We start from the raw sequence: 16,714 nt of genomic DNA, 5'->3' as shown, positions 1-16,714 counted from the left end.
AGCTCAGAGAGACTCCTGTCCTGGGCTGAGAGGTATGGGCTCGATTCACACCATAGCTGGTACTTCCTCTCTGGGTCTGCTCCTCCTCCCACGTTTAGCTCCCCCAGACTGGCAAACTGGCTGGGTTCCTCTGCTGTTACCAGTTGGTGTCATTCTGCATGGTGCGGTTCCACATGCCCTCTCAGTGTACTAGTGGCTTCTAACTCTCTCAAATCTGCTCAGATTAATTTTTTTAGATGTATCTGAGAGATGTTGTGAGAGAGCTCCAGTGGTTCCCTCCTTTCACAGTGTCATCTTGGCTCCCTGCCCCCCAACTCTAAATATTAAGGAATTTTTTTTTCTTCTGTTAGGTTTTGTACTTCCTTTTCCATTTGGCCAATTCTATTTTTTAAGGAGTTGTTTTCTTCAGTGGATTTTTTTTCCACTTTGGCCTATTGTATTTTTAAAGGAATTGTTTGCTTCTTTCAATTTTTGTCCTTCATTTTCCAAGCTTTTGCTCTCTCTTGCTTACCTCTCATTTCTTTTCCCTATTTTTTCTTTTACCTCTCTTATTCAACTTTTAAAATGCTTCTTGAGCTCTCCCAAGAAGGCTTTTTGGGGTTGAGACCAATTTATATTCTCCCTTGAGGTTTTGGATGTCAGTATATTGACAATGTTGTCCTCTTCTGAGGTGGACAGAGGACCTCCGCTGTCATCATAGTAACTTTCTATGGTCAATATTTGATTTTGCTTCTGGTTCATCTTTTTGCCTTTTTCATGGCTTTTAAAGTTGAGCTCTCCTGTTGCAGCACAGGAGACACTGTCCTGAAGTTCTTGTGCTGGGGCCAGGGGCCTGGTTATTGGCTTTGTGCCCTGGGGCCCCAGGTGCTGCCAGCTGGAGGGATCTGGCAGCTTACCTGATGATGATGAGCTGGGGTTCTTATGGTGGTGTCTGATGCATGCTGGGGTCAGGTTGGATTTTTCTTCATTTCCCCAGGGCTACACTGAAGCAAGTGGAGGTATGGAAGGTGGAGGATGCCTGACTGCCTGGGCCTATACTGAATCATGGTGAGAGCTGGAAGCCAGATGATTCCCATCTACCCAGGACTGCACTGAATCACCTGGAGCTCCAGCTGCTGGAGTACACCTGCCCTATCAGGGTTGTACTGACACACATGGTGCTTCTCACAGTCTGCTGGTTCCCCTGGCTATGCTAAGACATGTGGGGGTTCCTGGTTTTGGCATTTGCCTGCTCCATCACCCTGGGCTTAGGACCTCCCACTGTTTTTCTGAGATTGGGCTTGTTGGTTTGCTGGGATGCTTCCTGTTATGGAATGCATTCACCTTTTACCCAAGTGAAATAGACCTTTCTTGCTGATCCTCCAAGTCTCCTAGACTAAAAGACTGCTCCACCCCATCTTTCTCTTGGCTCTGCTATTCCATGATTTGTTTTGGGCACTATTTTGTGGTTTTATAGAGATGAATATGGGAGTGGTACAGTGATTTACTCTTTACTATGACATCTTGGCTCCCAGAAGTCCCTGATTATCCTTAAAGGAGAGCAGTATTTAATTTTTCTTTGTGTATTGCTTGCCCCCAGGACAGTGCTTTGCACATAGTGGGAATTTTGTAAATCTTTGTTGAATTAAACAGAATTTAAATGAACAATAATGCATACTAAAGTTGCTGAAAACAATAAAATTTTCCTAGGTATTTGGCAACACATCTGGCAATTTTGGAAAGAGCAACATGATAAAAACAAAAGGGGATGAGTAAATATAATCTTATAAGGAGAGGAAAAATAACTCCTTCAGCTTGAGGAAAGGAATCTTAGAGTTCATACTACTGAGAAATTGTATGAAATTTAGATGTTGTGTAAATGATTCAGCTGCCTTCTTTTGGAGATTGTTAGGAGGGATGATCATGTTGGAGGGATGATCATGTTGGAGAATTACAATGCTGACAGACAGAAATTAGACCTTAGATGAAGGAGATTGCATTTTATTCAATCCAGACCTTAAATAAAGACATAGAGTACTACTCATTTAAAATGATAGCCCAAAGCTACCTTTATTACTTACAATGTTTTCCCCCGGATTTTTTCACCACCTCCTATTTACATTCCCCTCATGTATAGGCTGGCCCTTTGTTGCAAAGCCTCCAAGGAGGGTCTATTTTTGCCCCTAGTGCCTCATGTTATGAAACTATTCCTGCCCACATAGGATTCAAATCTGAATATGTTACTCACATGCTCACTAAACAGCAAAGTTCTATATTACATAGGTTCAAATGTAAACTCCTCATTTTTTACATTCATCACCCTTCATGACTTAGCCCCAACCTACCTTGTCATATTGATTGAAATTTCACTCACAGTGCAGTCCAGCCAAACTGACCTTCTTGAAATTCTGCAGACATAACACTCCATCAATTACCTCTGTGCCTTTGCAGTAATTGTTGTCCATGTCTTGAATGCCCCTACCCCTACTCCATTTCTGTATCTCAGAATACCCAGTTTCCTTCAAGGATCAGGCCCAACTTTCTTCATCCCCTTGATCCCCTCAGCTGTTAGGATATTTTCCCAAATCAATCACCCTTTTTATATCACCTTTGCTATCTTTTCAGCTAGAATGTAAGCTCCTTGAGGTCAGGGACTGCATTCACTTTTATTTTTATATCCATAGTACCTAGTATACTACTTGAGGTTTTGTAGATAATTAGTTATTATTGATTAATTGATATACATTTCCATATCCTCTGCTATTTTCTCTGCTGTAATAGCTATGCAGCCCCAGCCACTGAACAATATCAAAGGCCTTTTGCTAATTGGTTCTCTTTTGTGTTAGACATAGCGTGAGATTTGACTTCCTCACTATGTTTTTCCAGATCTTTCCCTGAAACAAGATAGTACCTAGCTTCATTATTTAAAATCCTCAGCTATCCAGTGGAGTGAGAGAATGTCTGATAATTAGCCCTTTCATGTGAACTATCCTTGAGTTCATGCTTGAGTGACTAGTGTATTTGAAATCTAGACTGCTCCCCCCTTTTTAATGCTTTGTCTGATGTGTGGACTGATGTTATACAGTACAGGGATAATGCATTTGAGTAATCACCTACTATAGATTTCTTTTGGAATTAGTGGGCAAGCAAAGGCACTGGTTTTCCACACTTTTAGACAGGTGTGTCTAGTGAAGAAGGGGAAGATGTATTTCTAATGATTGTTCAGAGAGCTACAACTCACCGACGTCCACGCTGATTCTAAATTGCCTGAAAGTGAACTGGAGCTGGCACGGCACAATAATCCCACATGTAATGTGCTGATAATTAAATCCCTCTGACAATTACATCATGCATTATCAGGCTTAGCCAGATCCATTACTCATGATCACTGCCTTGGACAAAACAGAATGGGTCCATGAGGGCCCATCAGCTGAGCAGATGCTCCTATGGAATAAAGCAGCCAAATAACAGTTTATGTAACGTATTCCAGGGTAAGCTTAAGGTAAGAATCCTTCCATCTTTACAGACGTAGATGGAATACATGGGAAAAATCACATCTAGATACTCTACCACTCTAACTTAACCTGTTTCAGCTGTTATAGCAAATTGCTTTGCAAAGTTCAATCTGTTTGTCAAGGAGTATATTAACCCACCCTGCAGACATCTGTGTTAATTTGCCTTATATTTTGTGACAGGAATGCCAAACGCCAATCTTTATGGAACATTTTCTCTGTTTAGAGAGACTCAGACTGTTCTTTAATCTTTTAAGTTGAATTTTCCTTCTAACTAAAAGATCTGAAAACCAGCTTATTTTGTCAAGATGGGAACTAGACTTGGGTTATTATTGGTGAGATAACACCTCCTCTGAAGCTTATAGGCTTAGACGTTGTCTCAGAACATTGAAAAGTTAAATGACTTGTCCAGAGGCACACAGCCAGTATGCGTTACCATGAGAGGCACCATGTGGTAGTACAGGCTTTTGCAGTTGAATCTTCTATGTCCAACCACATAGTTGCTGTCATTGTAACAGGATATATAAAGACTGTCACCATTGATGAGAATGCACTGTTCACAAATTTCATTCTATTGAACAATAGGCACACAATACCCTTTAGTTTAAAAAAGGACCTAAAATGTCTCCTAGTTGGACCCTTATCCTAAAAAAGAAAAATTCCTCTCCCATATCTTTCAAGAAATACTATAGCATAATGACCTTAATGACCTTGTGCAATTCATTTAACTTCTCCCAAACTCAGTCCCCTTATCTTCAAATTGGAGAAAATAATATTGGTAGGACATAACTCACAGGGTTATTTTCAAAATCAAATAAAATGAAAAAAGTACTTTACTAACCATAAAATGTTGTATAAATGTCATTTGTTGTGATAACTCCCAAGAAATGGCTTTCCATTTCATCTAGAATCTATAAGGTAGTTCATCTTTCTATAATCCATTAATTTTATTTTCAAATTATTGGTATAAACGTTTAACAAGCATGTCTTAACTTTGCAAATTCTTTAGTCTGGAAAATAAAGCACCTTACTATACTGGAAAAGAAGAATTACATAGAGCCCATTAATAGTTGCTTTTCATAATGACTAAAAATCATACCTCATATAGGCAAGTGATAAATGGAGAGTTTTTTCCATATAGCTTAATGTAGTGACTAATGCAAATATAACAAATTGAACAGGGTTCTCCCTAGATACAATGTGGAATAATAAAAGCTAATTACCTAAGTATCTGAAACCCCAATTAAACAGATTGGTTTCTTTTTGTTTTCATTTTATCACTTTTGCAATTGCCTTTTAGGAGGAGGAGACATATTATAAGAAAAGCAACTCACCGTAGAGATTTAGTAAAAATAAAATTTCAGAACAACTTTTTCATGTGTTCTAAGTTCTGCACATTTTTAACCTAATATTCTAAACCTACATTTCCCTGCACAGTTCTAGGTAGCAAGAACTTATATACATGCTGATGCCTTTCAAAGTTCTCAAAAATTCAAAGGTATTCATTCTCTTGTCCTTTCTAAGGCCAGCAAGTGGACCTACAAGTATTTCTTAAAGAAAATACTGAAACATTTTACTGAGATACCTTGAAGAACTAATTTTCTTTAAAATTGGGAGTTGGCTGGCTAACTAAAAATATATTCAGAGAATAGTGTGTGTTTTATACTCTATTGAAATATTGAGAAAGAGCGAACTCTTTCAGATCCCACTAGCAATTTAAAGTCACAATATATGCAGGTTTTTACCATCATTTTACCTTATCACAGCCCATTCATGTATGCATTTTGTCTAATTTTTGCTCATGTCAGTCTAGAATTCCTCCATTATCCATCTTCCAAATGCACTAGAGATCTTTCTCTACTTCTTTTAATATTTAATGAGTAACTAGTACAGCACTAGGTCTTTTTATCTCATATCTCTTGCTTTCAACATATGCTTGATTCACCTAATTTTTCTGGTCACGCAAGATTTTTTTTTGTTAAAATAACAATAGAAAAGAAATATCCTAATAACTTCCAAGAATTCTTGTTTCAAACTGTAGGAAAGTTGAGTAATACAAAATGTATACATGCCCAAAGAATTCAGGGAACATATTACTTTGTTTTTTAATACCACATGCCATTAACAGGTGCATAAAGGACAAAGAGAGACCCATCCCTGTCCTCTACCATACTATACAAAATGTGGGTATCAGTGCTTTAACATGAATAATACATAAAATTTAGTACACTTAGAAATTTCTAGTTTAAAATCTAATTTGACATTCAGAGGCAGATTTTTAAAAATGAGATATATGAGAATTACATTTAACCCTGTCCTGGGTAGACAGCACCACATTTTAGGAAAGGCATTGCTAAGTTGAAGCAGAAGCAGAAGAGTCTTAAGAAAGGTCACATGGCTAGAAAATATGCCATACCAGGACAGTCTGAAGCAAGTGTAGAGTAGGAGGCGGGGGTAGAGAATGGTTCGGAATAATAGCTGTTTTGTGAACTTATAGGACCATCACACGGAAGAGGGATTCAGTGTTCAGTCTGGCACCATAAGTAACAAAAATATCAATGAGGTTGAAGGCAGAAAGGCAGGTTTTAGCTTGATATGAGCAAAAGCTAAAATTCAAAACAAGAGCTATCCAAAAGTGAAAAAGACTAACATATGACTGGGTTTATAACAAATTAAGGTATTCTTGTAGAAGTTTGTTGACCACTTTTCAGGACTCAGTTATAGAATGAACATTCATACATAGGTTGAACTAGGTATTATCTGAAATTCTTAGTTTCTATAAATCTAGTTTTTTTTTTCCTTATTAATTTTGAATGCCAGGCCCATGGTACTTCTGAGATATGCATCAGGTGATCCATAGATATGTTGAATTATTTTGAGGGAAAAAAAAAACTATATCTTATGAAAACTCATTTTGTTTGTATAAAAAAAACATATTTTTTTAAAATGACCCTCCTTTTTAATTCTGCTCTGCCTGTCTCTTCCCTTGGCCCTGATCCTCACTGACAATCATATGGGAAGCTATGAAGATATTTTTACTTTGACCGAAAGAGATCTGATGTGATGATGGTAATTTCCTGAATAATAGCTGACAATTCCTTATCATTTCATGGCTTACAAAATATCTAGACAACAAATCCATGCTGAAGGTTTTATTATACCCATTTTACATATAAGGAACCATAGCCATAGTGAGGTTAATCACTTGCCCAGTCATGTAGCTAGCTAAGAGTACCAGATCTTTAGGCCATTTTCTTCATATGTTCATCTCCCCTCAACAATCCTCATTACCCCCCCCCCCACGCACACACAAACACACACATAGACACTATAATACCATAGCTGATTCTTTAATTTACTGCGTATTTGGAAAGATGGAGAATTTTTTCCCCATAAGATTATTCTGTAATATGTTACAGAGGCATGTTGGCTTCTTGTTGGTCATTTAGGTTTTGTTTCTGTCCAGAGAAAGATACCATTTACCAGTAAGTACAGAGAGGGGGAAATTACTAAAGTCCAGGAAGTGGGAACAATCTGATTATTGGAGTATAAATCTCCCTCAGTTAAATATCCCCAACTTTACTACTCTAGACTTAGTGACATCATTAATTAACTGGGTAATTATTGCTTCATTCTCCTCATAAAAGCTGACAATAAATCCTCCTGGGTTTAAGGCATGCATTTGTGCTGATGAAGTCTTTATTCTTAACTGTCATGATAACTGCATACACGCACACACAGACAGACAGACACAATACACATACAATATGGAGTTACCAAAAAAATTGTGAGTAAAATGTGGTGAGTGGATCATTGCCTGAAGACATTGGTGACTAGGTGTGTGAAGTGTACTTATATTTCCAACTCAGGGAAAACAGCATCTTTATGTTTCTTCTTATCAATTTTTGTCAGCTCAAATAGTATGAAACCCCTACCACCAGCTCGTATTACTGTGGCTTCTGAGTCTATTCTCCCACTCTACCTCCAAGATTGGAGAAATTCAGACTACTTTCTCCCACAGCAAAATTGTAATAGTAGTATGTTAGGATTAAGAGCCTAAGTCTTTACCCTGCACAGTTTAAGTTAGATTTTCCTTTAAAAGATAGAAATGATTCTCAAAAGTTTATTCTTTCCAGGGAGAAAAACTCAGGACGTGTACGTATCTTTCTGGTAGCGTAAGTGCAAAAAGTCAGCACCACAGAAGTCAGCTGCTCTTCCTTCAGACATTTGACCCTGGCCAACACAGGAGCAAATGAACTATGTTCGGCAGAATCCATGCTGTATCTTCACTGAATGTTCTCTCCGTGCCATGCTTAAATAAATCTTCTTTCATTAACTATTAAATTTAAGAGTGTTTCATTCCATAGCAATCTTAAAATCAAATATAAAACTAGCCTGAATCAGTCCTCATTTACAAGAAATAGGTCATTCTGGGTCATTGTTGCCCTTCCTCTGTTCTTTCTTCAATCCCTTCAGTTATTTTTGGCCCAGCTGGAAAAAAAAAAACCTTAAGTATGTCTCTAGTCTGGAGTGACTTCAGCCTCATATCTTGAAAAGTCCCATTGTTGAAAATTAAAATGAATAGGAGGACAGCCTCATCTTTCCATGCTCAGTCTAACTGGTTCTTATACTAAGCACAAACATAGCTGTTTTAAGTGAAGAGGAAGAGAAAACAAAGAATTTATGAGGGGCCTTGATGCCTACTGAAGTAACACCACCAAGAAAAATCAGGCCCAAACATTTTGGTAAATTAGTTCTTGACTTAACCATTTTGAGAAATCATAAAATGCAGTTTGAAAGATTCAAATGGGTAGCATATATTTCTTCCAATGGCAAAAGGAAATCTTAATTATATGAGAGAACAATCTTCAAGGCTTGGATAGGGTCTACAATGTGAACACCTTCATTCTTCAGATTCCACATGATCTCCAAGTCATCATATCTTGTCAGTACAATTTGGTCAAAGAATATGTTGTAAATACCTATTTTGTGTATTTTTCTTTAATCATTGATATATTTATATTTGATGTCTGGCATCCCCATTAAATGGAGCAACTGGATGATGCAGTATATAGAGTGCCAGCCCTGAAGTCGGGAGGATCTGTGTTCAAATCTAGCTTCAGACACTTATTAGCTGTGTGACTCTGGACAAGTCACTTAACCCTGTTTGCCTCACTTTCCTCATCTATAAAATGAGCCCAAAAGGAAATGGAAAACCACTCTAGGATCTTTGCCAAGGAAATCCCAAATGGGGTCACAAAGAGCTGGACACAACTGAAAAAATGTCTAAACAAACAACAACAGCATTCCCATTGAATGATATCCTCAAAGTTCTCTATCATTAATTAAAAACCAGGTGAACAAAATAGTTTTACCTAGTGATTTTGACCGACAGTGTACATAGCTTTCCATGTGTGCAAATTAACATTTTGCTAATAAGATGTGCTTTGACTCCTTTTTTTGAGACCTATGATATCCATTGTGTCTCACATAAACTTTCAAAGCCTTCAAGTGTTTTGTTCCTTTATACTGCTCCAGAGGTACCCAAACTTATTTGACTTACTGGCCCTCTTTTAAAAAAATATTACTCAGTGCCCCTCCACTTGGAAATCTACTTTCTTTAACCTCTTTTGAAAATTTGTGTCATTTCATACTACTACCACCCCCCTGGTCGTTCCAGTGTCCCCCAGGCAGCTGTACTGCCCACTTTGGGAACCTATGTGTCTAGACATTGTCTATACTATCTTGGTTCACCTTAAATCTCCATCAAGTAAAACAAACCTTCTTATGTTTTAGGGATACATCATATTCATCATTCTTTATGGTATCACGGCACACCACTACATATATGTAGCATAAGTTGTCCACCATTATCCTACTATTGAACACATAGAATAAAAAGACCATAGACTGAGAGCTGGGAGGGAACTCAGATGTCATCAAATCTGCCCATTAATTTCACAAATGAGAAAACTGTGAGGTTGAAAATAAAGTGAGAAGTTCATAGTCACACAGTAAGAGGCAAGATTTTAATTCAGGTCTCTCTGGATATGGGTCCAGAATGTTCTTGAGACATAGCCTCTCATATTTGTTGCAAACTTTTTGCTATTATAGTCTGCAATGAATATTTTCATCCACATTGGTCCTTTCTTTTTCATTAACTTCCTTTGGGGTACAAGATCATTATAAGAATTATAGAATAACATAATATGAACAGTTTGGTCACTGTTAATTTTAAAACTCTCATAGACTTCCCTAGAAGGAATGGATGTCTTGACCCACTTGTTGAAATGTCAGTCTTCTGAGTGATTCTGTTTCTCATTGTGAATTTGTAAGCTGACTTTCTGATATTTCAGGCTCATTTGAGTGGCATAAATCACTTCTCCCAGAGTCTTGTAACTTCTAGATAAAATGACCATTAAAAGCCTTGAATTGAACAAAAAGAAAATACAGGGAAAATCCTAAAATATAAAGAAAGAAATAAAACTTTGAGGTTTTCATTGGCCATTCCCCTACTATTGGTGATTCCCATATTATTGAGGTGTCATAGTCAATACTCTGGCCCCCACTACCTGAAAGCCAGTATGTAACATTTTTCCTCTCCCTTAGGATTCTTCAGTAATGTTAGGAGATGGAAGGGCAGGGGTGATTAGACTCTTCTATTAGTTTACACCCTCAATGGTTGTGTTCCCTCAATTTGCATGACCACAAGCAGCACAGTACTCTTTAACCACCTAACAGATTAGGATTTCTTTTTCTTAAAATTAATTTATTTAACATATTTAGTTTTCAGCATTGAATTTCACAAGAATTTGAATTACAAATTTTCTCCCCATTTCTACCCTCCCCCCCACTCCAAGATGGCATATATTCTGGTTGCTCTGTTCCCCAGTCAGCCCTCCCTTCTGTCACCCCACTCCCCTCACATCCCCTTTTCCCTTCCTTCCTTGTAGAGCAAGATAAATTTCTACGCCACATTGCCTCTGTATCTTATTTTCTAGTTGCATGCAAAAATTTTTTTTTTTTATCTTGAACATCTCTTTTTAAAACTTTGAGTTCCAAATTCCCTCACCTCTTCCCTTCCCTCCCACCCTCCCTAAGAAGTCAAGCAATTCAACATAGGCCACATGTGTATCATTATGTATAACCCTTCCACAATACTCATGTTGTGAAAGACTTACTAAAATTTGCTCCTTCCCAACCCATCCCCCTTTATTGAATTTTCTCCCTTGACCCTGTCCCCTTTCCAAAGTGTTTGCTTTTGATTACCTCCACCCCCATCTGCCCTCCCCTCTATCATCCCCCCCTTTTTTTTCTCTTCTTCCCTCTTCTTTCCTGTGGGGTAAGATACCCAATTGAATATGTATGGTATTCCCTCCTCAGGCCAAATTTGATGAGAGCAAGATTCACTCATTCCCCCCTCACCTGCCTTCTCCCCTCCTCCCACAGAATGGCTTCCTTTTGCCACCTTTATGCGAGATAATCCACCCCATTCTATCTCTCCCTATCTCCCTCATTCAATATATTCCTCTCTCATCCTTTAATTTGATTTTATTTCTTTTAGATATCTTCTCTTCATCTTCAACTCACCCTGTATCTGCTCTCTCTCTCTCTACATATACACATATACATATAAATATATATATATAAACACATACATATATACATATATGCACATTCACTTATATCTATCTATATGTATATATATGCATATTCCTTTCAGCTACTATGATATTGAGGTCTCATGAATCATACAATTCATCTTTCCATGTAGGAATGCAAAAAAAACAGTTCAACTTTAGTAAGTCCCTTATGATTTCTCTTTTTTGTTTACCTTTTCATGCTTCTCTTGATTCTTGTGTTTGAAAGTCAAATTTTCTATTCAGCTCTGGTCTTTCCACTGAGAAAGCTTGAAAGTCCTCTATTTTATTGAAAATCCATATTTTGCCTTAGAGCATGATACTCAGTTTTGCTGGGTAGGTGATTCTAGGTTTTAATGCTAGCTCCATTGACCTCTGGAATATAGTATTCCAAGACCTTCGATCTATTAATGTAGAAGCTGCCAGATCTTGGATTATTCTGATTGTGTTTCCACAATACTCAAATTGTTTCTTTCTGGCTGCTTGCAGTATTTTCTCCTTGATTTGGGAGCTCTGGAATTTGGCGACAATATTCCTAGGAGATTTCTTTTTGGGATCTATTTGAGGAGGTGATCCTGTGGTTCTAGAATATCAGGGCAGTTCTCCTTGAAAAGTTCTTGAAAGATGATATCTATGCTCTTTTTTGGATCATGACTTTCAAGTAGTCCAATAATTTTTAAATTCTCTCTCCTGGATATATTTTCCAGGTCAGTGGTTTTTCCAATGAGATATTTCACATTGTCTTCCATTTTTTTCATTTCTTTGGTTCTGTTTTATATTATCTTGATTTCTCATAAAGTCACTAGCTTCCACTTGCTCCAATCTAATTTTTAAGGTAGTATTTTCTTCAGTGGTTCATTGGACCTCCTTTTCCATTTGGCTAATTCTGCCTTTCAAGGCATTCTTCTCCTCATTGGCTTTTTGGAGCTCTTTTGACATTTGACTTAGTCTATTTTTTAAGGTGTTGTTTTCTTCAGTGTATTTTTCAGTATTTTTTGGGTCTACTTTAGCAAGTCATTGACTTGTTTTTCACGGTTTTCTCGCATGCTTCTCATTTCTCTTCCCAATTTTTCCTCTACTTCTTTAACTTGCTTTTCCAAATCCTTTTTGAGCTCTTTCATGGCCTGGGACCAGTTCATGTTTTTCTTGGAGGCTTTTGGTGTAGGCTCTATGACTTTGTTGACTTCTTTAGGCTGTATGTTTTGGTCTTCTTTGTCACCAAAGAAAGAATCCAAAGTCTGAGACTGAATCTGGGTGCGTTTTTGCTGCCTGACCATATTCCCAACCAACTAACGTGACCCTTGACTTTTTCAGTGGGGTATGACTGCTTGTAGACCAAATTGTTCTATGTTCCACATCTGGGGGGCATGCGCCAGCTCTGCCACACCAGCACTGCTCTTTCCCCAAGAACCCCCAACCCGGACTGGGCTTAGATCTTCAGCAGGCTGTGCACTCCTGCTCTGATCCACAACTTAATTCCTCCCACCAGGTGGGCCTGGGGCGGGAAGCAACAGCAGCTGTAGCTGGCCCACCTCCGCTGCCCCAAGGGTGGTGGCCGAACCACGAACTACTTCCACTTCCACAGCTTTTCCCACTAACCTTCTCCACTGTCTTTGGTGTTTGCGGGTTGAGAATTCTGGTAAATGCCGCAGCTCACTGATTCAGGGCGCTAGGGCCGGCTCCGCCCGGCTTCTAGTCTGGTTGATCTGAGCTGCTCACGCTGGGCTCTGCTCTGCTCCCAGCTCCCAGCTCCATGTGAGATAGACCTCACCCAGAGACCATCCAGGCTGTCTTGGACTGCAGCCCTGCTTCCCTCTGCTGTTTTGTGAGTTCTACAGTTCTAGAATTGGTTCAGAGCTAGTTTTTATAGGTTTTTGGAGTGACTCGGTGGAGAGGTCATGCTAGTCCCTGCTTTCCAGCTGCCATCTTGGCTCTGCCCCCTCAAAATATCCAGATTAGGTTTTCCAAAGAAATGCTTACTTGAAAGGTATAACAAGAAAAAATATGGAACCCTCAGTACCTAAGGCATAACTTCCCCCTACATCTCCTCTTTCTCTGGGTTGGGGAAAAGGATGAGGTTCACATTTTAGCTTAGTTCCTACATAGGAATAGTTGCACCGAGTTCTAAATCCAACCTCCCCACCACCACCACCACAGTTTGTTTTCTGGTACCCAGCTTCTCAGGATTTCTTTGCCGGACTGGAAGTAATCTTTGGACTAGAATCTTGGCCTCCTAGGCCAGTATGGTTTAAGCTTATGATTTCATGACTGCCCCCTTGAACCTCTAAAAGAAAAAGACAAATGAAACAGACAAAAAAAACCTCGCCCATTTCTTAAGGCAACAGGACTTAAAGAGAGTAGACAAGGGTAATATTTTACCCCCACCAAGTAATCATTCTAACTATGTTATTAGTGAACCCACTAGAAGGTTCTAGAGAAAATACTCTGCCTCAGACAGGTAGATTTAATTAGTCATCTAGTTTCCTTTGTGATGCCAAAAGAAAGTGTCTGCTCCCACTTGGTAAAGAAATGAAAAAAATGTCTTCTCACAGAAATAGATCCTTGCCATCTCCTACATGAGTGTTTCCTTAGGTTATGATCTTAGATGGTCTAAGCATGCATAAAATCCTGTTATAAATGTACATCATGGAGTAATCATTTTACAGTCTTAAGGCTATGTCTCTGGTAAAATTGAATTTCAATATGTTAGTAAAGCCAAAGGAACAAATCACTGTGGAGTTTTTGTATCAGCAAGCAAGGTTAAGTATTTTTCAGCATGTGTGTAAACCATACCAGAAAGGACCTTCTCCTTCATGATTGTCCTTTACTAATACCCTACTCAGATGCCGCATTGTAGGACGGAAGTGAACATGAGTTATGGAAGACTTTCCCAGCCAAGTACAAGCTCTTCTTAGGTATTGTCTTACAAAGTCAGAAACACTTCTACAACAACATCAGAAACAGATAGTGCCTGCTCTCCACACACCAGCCTGGCTAAATGTCAAGAAGCTCATCACCATCAGTTGGTTACTAGGGGGTGAATTCTTTGGCCATGACAAGAGAGATAAAAATGAAAAACAACTCAGTCCTGTGTGACCTCATTCTCTCTGCTTATAAAGTGACAATGAGAGAGTAAATGGGAAAAGCGTAGAGGGAGCTAACAATCATGAAAATACATAATAAATTTTATTCACATTATATTAATAAATATATTTGTACCATGTATTATAAAGCATATGTATATGCAGAATAATTTATATTTTTATATATTGTTTTAAAGTTTGCAAAGGACTTTATGTATATTATCTCACAGAGTTTAAATAGTTTTGTAGAACAATGAACACTTTGTCCAAAGTCACACAAAGAATAAATATTAGAGTCAGAGATTTGAATGCAGGTCTTCTGGTTCCATATGTAAGTCCTCTTTTCACTATAGAATGCTGCTCTTCTTAATCTGAGACATATTGTTCTTGCATTGTTCACAGATTCTCCCTCTATCTTGTCTCTGTGTGATTCTCTCTCTAGATAGATAGATATGGATAAATATAGATAAAGATGTAGACATATGCATATGGTTATAGCAACAGATAGATATATAGATATACATATGTATACATATATTTGACTATCTTTCTCTGTCTCTTTTGTTTTGGTCTCTCTGTTGGTCTGTCTACCCCACTTCTCTTTTTCAGAATTTTTTTTCTGGAAGCAAATAGAAATCTCAGTCACAAAGAGACACGAAACACAACAATATCCTAATGTAAGGTAGGAGAGGGGAGAGTGTATGTGGATGGTAGAAAATCCAGGTAAAAACAGCCCAATACTGGGCATGATTAAGAAAGATGAATAATTGCTATGGGAAATAGAATTATCTAGGAAAGGTCCCCCCCACCCACAATGAGACTGTCTTGATAAAACTATGAAAATAGAGACTTTTTTTAAAATCCAGGTTTTCTTCAAAGCAGGTCATAATCTACTAGCACTCCCAGGTAATTAATAGCACTAGGGTTTAGGAAAGATAACAGGCATAGTCTTTGGGGAAAGGCTGACTGGTTGGAGCACATTTTCACCCATCTGCTGTCTAGCACTAGCTCTGAGAGAATGTAACAGAGGAGACTAATGAGTTGTGTCCAAATGACTGCCAGTATTTTTAACAAGACAAGAAGGCATATGGATAAGGACTCATAGAATATTACTGTTCTGATTTGATTGAGTAGCAAAAGCAATGTGAACTCTCCTTTAAAATCTCTAAGTCTATCTACGATTAAATAACAGTTTAAAAGCAAGGAAAAGCATTATTTAGTAACACAATTCACCCCAAAGCATCGGGGAAAATGCTGTTCCATATATGTGAATTTTAAATGCCAAACTTTGTTATTTCAACTCCTTTGGACAGGATTTTTTCTGAATTGTATCACAGACCTCTTACTTTCTTAGGCGGAGTATGGTGAATATAGTTTCATCTTTCCTTGATAACTCATTTCAACAAACATTTATTAAGAACTTACTATGTACTAGGAATTATGCTGGGCACTAGGGATACTTCAATTATCAAGATAAATGCCCAGTGCCATTAATAAAAATATTGCTTATGCTAAGTCACTTACTTCTCTGGACTCCTTTTCATGTTAGGTTAAATTATTTCTAAGGTCCTTTCCACTAAAATAATTCTATGATCAATTTGTTTTACTTTTCTGAAAAAAACCCTCAATACTTTTGAAGGACATAAAGCTATTTGCCTAAGAATTATCCTAGCTACTTTGTTTTTTTTTGTTGTTTTTTTTGTTTTTTTTTTTTTGCCTTCTTATACCTACTGTGATCAATTTTTCATCCTTCTCCTTTTTCTCCAATATATTTTTTGAATCTATTAGGTTTACTTTGTCGTGGACTGGTAAATGATATACAACACTTGGTTGGAATTTGTAACAACAATGCTACTTTCAGCTGCTGTGGGGGTATAAGACCAATAACACCAGCACACAAGATTCTAGCACAGGTTCTTTCATCTGCTTTTCTAAAGGGAAGCAGCTTTAAAGGGTTAAGAAAGTTACTTTAATCAAACATACATGTGTATGTGTGTACATTATATATATATATATATATACATATATATATATGTGTGTGTGTATGTGTGTATATGTGTATATGTGCGTGTGTGTGCATGTATGTGTGTGTATATATATATATATATACACACACATATATATATATATATATATATATATATATATATATATATATATATATAATTCTTTTAGTTCAGGGGAAAAGTCAGCACCCTGAACTTCAGAGAAAGCAGAAACAGAAATTACATGCAGAAATTATATAAATAGAACAAATACAAACAGGAAAGACCAATGAACAGGACTTCTAGATGTCTGAACACAGCAATACATATACAGTTACCAGAGAGAGAAGCACCAACATCTGGGTTTTTCAAAGGTGGTAGGCTCCTTAACAGCTATCCAGAGTCTCATCTGGCTAAATCATATGCACACTCTTCGAATGAGTGAGCCCTAGAGCAAAATGGTAACCTCAGAGTATGTATACCCTTCTTCAGGGCCAGAGGGCATCACAACCCTT

This window comes from Trichosurus vulpecula, chromosome 3 (assembly GCF_011100635.1).
Source record: "Trichosurus vulpecula isolate mTriVul1 chromosome 3, mTriVul1.pri, whole genome shotgun sequence".
NCBI lineage: Eukaryota > Metazoa > Chordata > Mammalia > Diprotodontia > Phalangeridae > Trichosurus > Trichosurus vulpecula.
Note: the sequence above shows the minus strand (reverse complement) of the source record.